The sequence below is a fragment of the Psittacula echo genome, assembly GCF_963264785.1.
Source record: "Psittacula echo genome assembly, chromosome: 2".
NCBI lineage: Eukaryota > Metazoa > Chordata > Aves > Psittaciformes > Psittacidae > Psittacula > Psittacula echo.
The window spans coordinates 12,073,976-12,079,975 of NC_137737.1; positions in this window are offsets into that span (position 1 = coordinate 12,073,976).

A 6,000-nucleotide genomic window follows, 5' to 3' on the forward strand; every position below is an offset into this window, starting at 1 on the left:
AATCTGGCACTGTTTTGTCAGTGACATCTTCTGGAGTTTCCATTTAAACCAACTTTTATACTCAAACCACCAGTTAGAGATTACAAGCATCTACTGTTAGAACAGCACTCTGTAAGCGTAAACTTGGGTTTTGCTAATACACCCAACAACCTTCTATTCCAAGTATAAAAAGTTTCCAAGGGGAAAATAACTTTACTTTGCCACTTCTGTACAACCTTCTTATCCAACACAGCCCAACTCAGGTTCAGAATATGGATTTTAAATGTTGTGCATTCCCTCTCCCCTCAAGCTCGGTGAAGCGCTAAGTGGTGATAACTCTTCCAGAAGCTCGCGCAGCTCATCCACTGTTAGGGCAGATGGACCTCTTGGCTTCTCTAACCATACGTGTTCCCTCACTCCCTGGTCTGAGATGACCACAGTGGAACTGGAGAAGCATGAGTCACACTGCCATCCCACCACAAAGTGAATCACAGCATGAGCCCGCCTTACAAGAAATCTTGTTTTGGGATGGAGTAGGGTAGAAGGGGCAGTTTTGCCCTTGGCAAAGGGATGTAGGCAGGGATTAACTTGCAAGCAGCTGATGTGCTGGAAGTGCCTCTCCATGTGCAAGGGGAATGAAAATATCAAGCTGACCACTACCATAAATCAGTGCCTTGTCAGCTTCACTGGGTTTGCTTACATTAGTAAATAAATACATTTTGGACCACACATAGAAGGACAAGGAGTGTAGCACACAACTACTGTGATTGTGTATTAAAAAGCAGAAGCAGGATATACCTAACAAGTAACATCCTTAATGCAAAAGCAAGCATTGAGAAGAAAACTTCAGAGTTAAGGTCGACTATGCATTTTTAGCTTGAGCCTTTGTGGTAAAGCTCTTAAAGCTCCCATTCTGTGGGTTTTCCCCCCTACATTTGATTTCCTGTGTTGTATGCCACACCTGACAAGAGCTTCGACAAAGTCCCCAAAAGCTTTGCATACTTCCCTCTTTCCCAGGAGCTTTAAATACGGGTGACATGCCCTACTTCTTTTGCATTTCTTTTCTCTTTTAATCGCCATGTATCGTGACCAGAGGTAACCCTACACCTGCCAAAATCCACTGAAAACATGTAGAGTCATGCATTTAGAATCAGAGATGTTGCAGAGATTCTGCAGAAGCAGAATAAAGCTGGCTTTATTTGTTTATGTATTCAGACATTCCTTAATGATTATACTTAATGGTTAGAACTTTGGAATTATATTAATTCTTGTGAAAAGCTGCTCGTTAATCATAGCTTGTTGCATTTGCTCTGTATGAAGAACATATACATTTAAAGTAAAATAAACATTATCTTGGGGTCCATTCCAAATTAAGACATTCCAAAGTGAGACACTCTTGCAACATACATCCTTCACCCTGATATGCAGCTGAACCTCAAACCTGGACAAAATAGGGGCCAAGGTACGTGAAAATACCCCAACTCAGCAATAGTTTCAGGTCTTTATAGAAGCTGAGATCCAGCCCTCTTCGGAGGAGCTAAAAGCAATACTGGCCTACTTTGGAGGGAGGATATGTTAGCCGTTGTTGAGAAAATCCAGGCAGACATGACACTCCAGAAAGCATAAGCCTAGAAATATCCAAGGATGACCCAGTGAATTTAAACAGCATCAAATAGCTTCCTCATTTTCCGAAAGGCACTAGCAAACTGACATTGAGCACCACAAAAACAAACTGTGGATGGTAACACCGAGCCTGAAGGGACCATCTCAGTAACTATAAGCTGTAGAAAATATGCCACATAACAGACCATTCAGTAACACAACTCTCAGGTGTGTTATTTCAAGTTGTCAGTGCATAACAACATGGTACTATTTATGAGCTACCTGCAGCAAAGAGGACTAATGTTCTGTCTTCAGTATGTTGAACAGGATGCTCTTCTTGTGCCTCATCTTACATCAAGCATGTATTTAAAATAATTAGGGAGCTGAGGAATTTAAGCAATTCTAGAGAATTCTGACAATACTATGGCATTATAATAGAATAGTTTGGGTTGGAAAGGGCCTTAAGATCATCTAGTTCCAACTCCCCTGCCATGGGCAAGGGTGCCCCAGAACAGACCATGTCACCCAAGGCTCTGATGATTTGCGAAACCTCTAGGAAACTCCTTTTACAATTCCTAAACAATAGCAAAGTCACGATAGCATAACTGAATTAAAACAAAACCCCCAAAAGAGTAAAAATATTATTTTATTTTGTGGGGCTTGATTTGTTTAGTATTTATTTGCCTGGCGAACTTAGCTTGATTTGGAAGAGGAAATCAAAACCCCAACATCACACATTGGAAGTTCTTCATATTGTTAAAGGCTTTCTAGCTTGGGACTTCAGACAACAAGAGCAATTCTAGCTTCAAGCTAAATCTTTTAAATGAAAAATTTGGATTCTTAGATCCCTCTCCTCAGCAAGCCAACACTGTATTTTCTTCAAATAGCTTTTCAATTACATGTTTTTTTCCCCCTTTGGATTAAGATCACAGATTAGTTTGTAGCTAGACAGCCTTTTCTAAAGATGCCACTGTTCTCAAATCTTGGCCTTTTAGAATCAAACTTCTTCTGCCAAAAGCATAGCTTGTCAATAGAAAAACGTGTCTTTTCTTTCAAAACTGCCTTCCTGTTGAAATCCAGTGTTTGATGGTAAACCACTGCTGACAAGAGGTTTTTGGCTAAGTTTGTAACTACACGCACAGAGACATGGAGAACACTGCCGAAGCAGAAAAACTGTGCCCTTGCTGTCTGAATGTTGGCAGAGGAGTGTGAAGGAGGAATCCAAGAAGTTAATCTGATCAGTTCCCCCCGGAACAGAAGTCAAGGCAACAGGAACACCTCCTTCCAGCTTCCTATCATAGTCAATTATATGACTTAAACCCAAGAATCTAAACAGCGTCAGGTCCACTTCGTAGATGAGCTTTGGGTCTGGAGGTGGAAGAGGCAAGCCCGAGTTAACATTGCTGTTGCCTCCCTGAATTTCTAAGCAGTAAGAAGGATAACCCAGATTTGAATCTCCCTGCCCACAACTGGATTTGCTTCCCACATTTCAATGACATGCACTTGTGCATACTCTCAAGCACAGGCTCAGTACAAGTCAGCCTGGGGGACCCCTGTCATGCCAGGTGAGATACGAAGAGGAAACAATCCAGCTTTGTTTGGGTTTTGGCATTTTGTTTCTTTCTATTTGCCAACACTCACAGCTCAATGCAATTATATTTGGGAAAGGAGACTATGTGATGTGAAAGTAACAGGGAGCAAATAAATGTGGTATTTTCCCATGTTATTTTTCTCCTAGGAAACCTCCCAGACTTAACGCAAACTTTTAGTTTTGGTAGCCTTCAAGGAATTAACTTGCTGACCTGGCATCCCCAAATGGCCCCATGCATAATGCTTTAATCCCTGCGAGCAGATCAATTATCAACTGGTGAAGAAGTTTCGCAGGCCTACACAAAAATGCAGAAGCTGGCTTAGTGGTCAATCTACTCTTTCCTGTCTGAACACAGGGATCAGAGAGAGGTGTAGCCATCACACTATCTCTGTATTTGCAGTATAATCTACTATCTTTTTACTCTCACTATTGCTACTAAGACAGGCAATTTAGGAGATTATTATTGCAGGCATTGCAATCAGATCCCCTTCTATTAACATCTGTTCACTGCAGCCTCTTGCACAATCCTGTTTTTCTTTGCTTTTGACTCTGAGAAATAACAATTGCTTGAATTGTTTTCTATTTTCTTTTGTGGGCTGAATGACATATTATTTTGCATCTCAAAATGGGACTAGCTATTTCTAAGAGTGCAAGTTTTAGGAGGGAAGCAGAAAAGTTCTTTAGGTCATGTTTGACAAAAGATACAGGTTTAGTAGCCTTTCTTGCTATAGCTCCAAGGATATGCCTTTTGTAATACTCATGAAAAGCCATTCTAATTATGGCCTTTGAAATATCAGGTAAGCCTTTCATACGGAGCTTGTCAGGGATAGTCACAAGTTCTGTTTAACTCATTTTCTGGATGCCTAACTTGAATGCTGATTTTTGAATTACGTAAGTGCTGGTCACATATGACTGCAGCTATCCTGCGCTGCATAGATCAAACTAATTCATAGTACTTGGAAAAGAAATCAGGTCCTGGGCATCTCAGATTTCCCCAAAATGAATGGATACATTCAGCTTAATCTCTCTGCACATCAGTTTCCAGGGTGCAAACCAGAGATAACACTTCCTTTGTTTAACTCATACGGTGAGAAAAGAGTTCTTGAAACAATTTTAAAATGCACTGATAAGATTTAAGAAAAAAATACCCCAAAACACTTTTGAGGAAATTAACAATTCAACATTTGAAGACCAGCCTGAATGCAGGAAATGACTCTGAACAAAACCAAAACAAAACAAAATTGTGATTAACTGGAAACTGCAAGAATATTATCCATCCTCTAGTATGAATAATGCAAAGCTGATGCAGAAAAAAAGAGAAGCATGCATTGGTGTGATTAAATCTTTATCAATACAGATATACAAGGGACTGAGCCAAGTCCATGCTGACAGCCTTACAGAATGGCACTTCCTACCATCTGAGTACTTGACTGTACGAACTTTTTGATATCCTCTGAAAGCAGAGGAAAGGTTTCAGCACATACATTACACCGCTGAACTAGAAGACCCCAAGCGAATTTGGATGACTATGCTAAGCACCATGCAAACAATCAAAACCTCTATACTAATAAAGCACTGTACTAATAAGCATTATTATAAGCAAAAAGTGATATTAAGACCACAAAGATACCTATTTATCTTCATTTCTTCACCTCTTCTAATATTTTAAATTTATTTCTTCACATTTAAGTCACCACTTCATTTGTGACAAAGAACAGGCTTTCAATTTTTTCTACCCTCTACAGTTAAAATGGTATACTTAAATTAAAATAAAAGGCCTATCACAACATCTTGATTAAAAGTATTGCAGGTGTTTCGCCCAGTGCCAGGAGGGAGCCCACTTCATATACAGATACACATTCATATATTAATGCTAAATTTCTCATTGTTGCATAGCTGAATAAAAACAGATCCAACCTATTTTTACTTCTATAGCAAATATACAATATCCCCAGTTGTGCCCAGGAAGTCAGAGTTGTTCAGATGCCCTTTTTGGTTCCTGTAGAAAAGTCTGAAAGAATATATATGTTTCTCTACTGCTTTTTGTATTCAGAGCAATTGTGTAAAAGCTACAGCAATGCATCCTCTGAAATCCCTATTATCTTCGCCACAGTGACCTGTGTCTTCACAGTGCTTAGACTGCTAATAAAAACTATACACTGGATTAAAGAGACTAGCATTTTTCTAACCCTTTATCTGAGGTGATTCATGGCTTTTATACACAATAAAATTATCAATTAATGAACTAAGCTCATTATAAACACGTTTTGCACACACAAAGGCAAGCTACTAAGTACTGCTGAAAATCCCTCTTGCCATGGATTCTGCTTCAGACTACTTTGGTCAGAATATTTTTCATATCATCCATCCACATTGTCACTGTAGCTACAAAATTCTCAAGAGAAACTGTCCAAGACGACTCCAACTTCTACATGGATGCACTTGGATATTCTGAAATCAAAGAACCCACAAACAACTTTGTATTGTAGAGCGCAAACAGTATTTTTGCTGTGCCTGGTTTTGAGCAGATAGTGTAATGGACTGTACAGGTGACTAAAAGCTACTGCTGCTTACTGCTTAGAACAGCAATTGCAGAACAGAATAAATTTGTCAAACAGATTGGGGCAGGCGAACAGGAGCAGATGACAAAACTAGGAGTATTCCAAAGTAATAAAACTCCCTGGTAAAACCCTGACTGATGTTTTGAACCAGACAAGTTAGGAAAGAAAAGTAGGAGCAAAAGGCAATTTAGAAGTTCAGAACATTTGGTGAAAATTAGAGATGGACCATAACCAAAATGCTTGATCCAAATAGCTCTCAATTTCGGA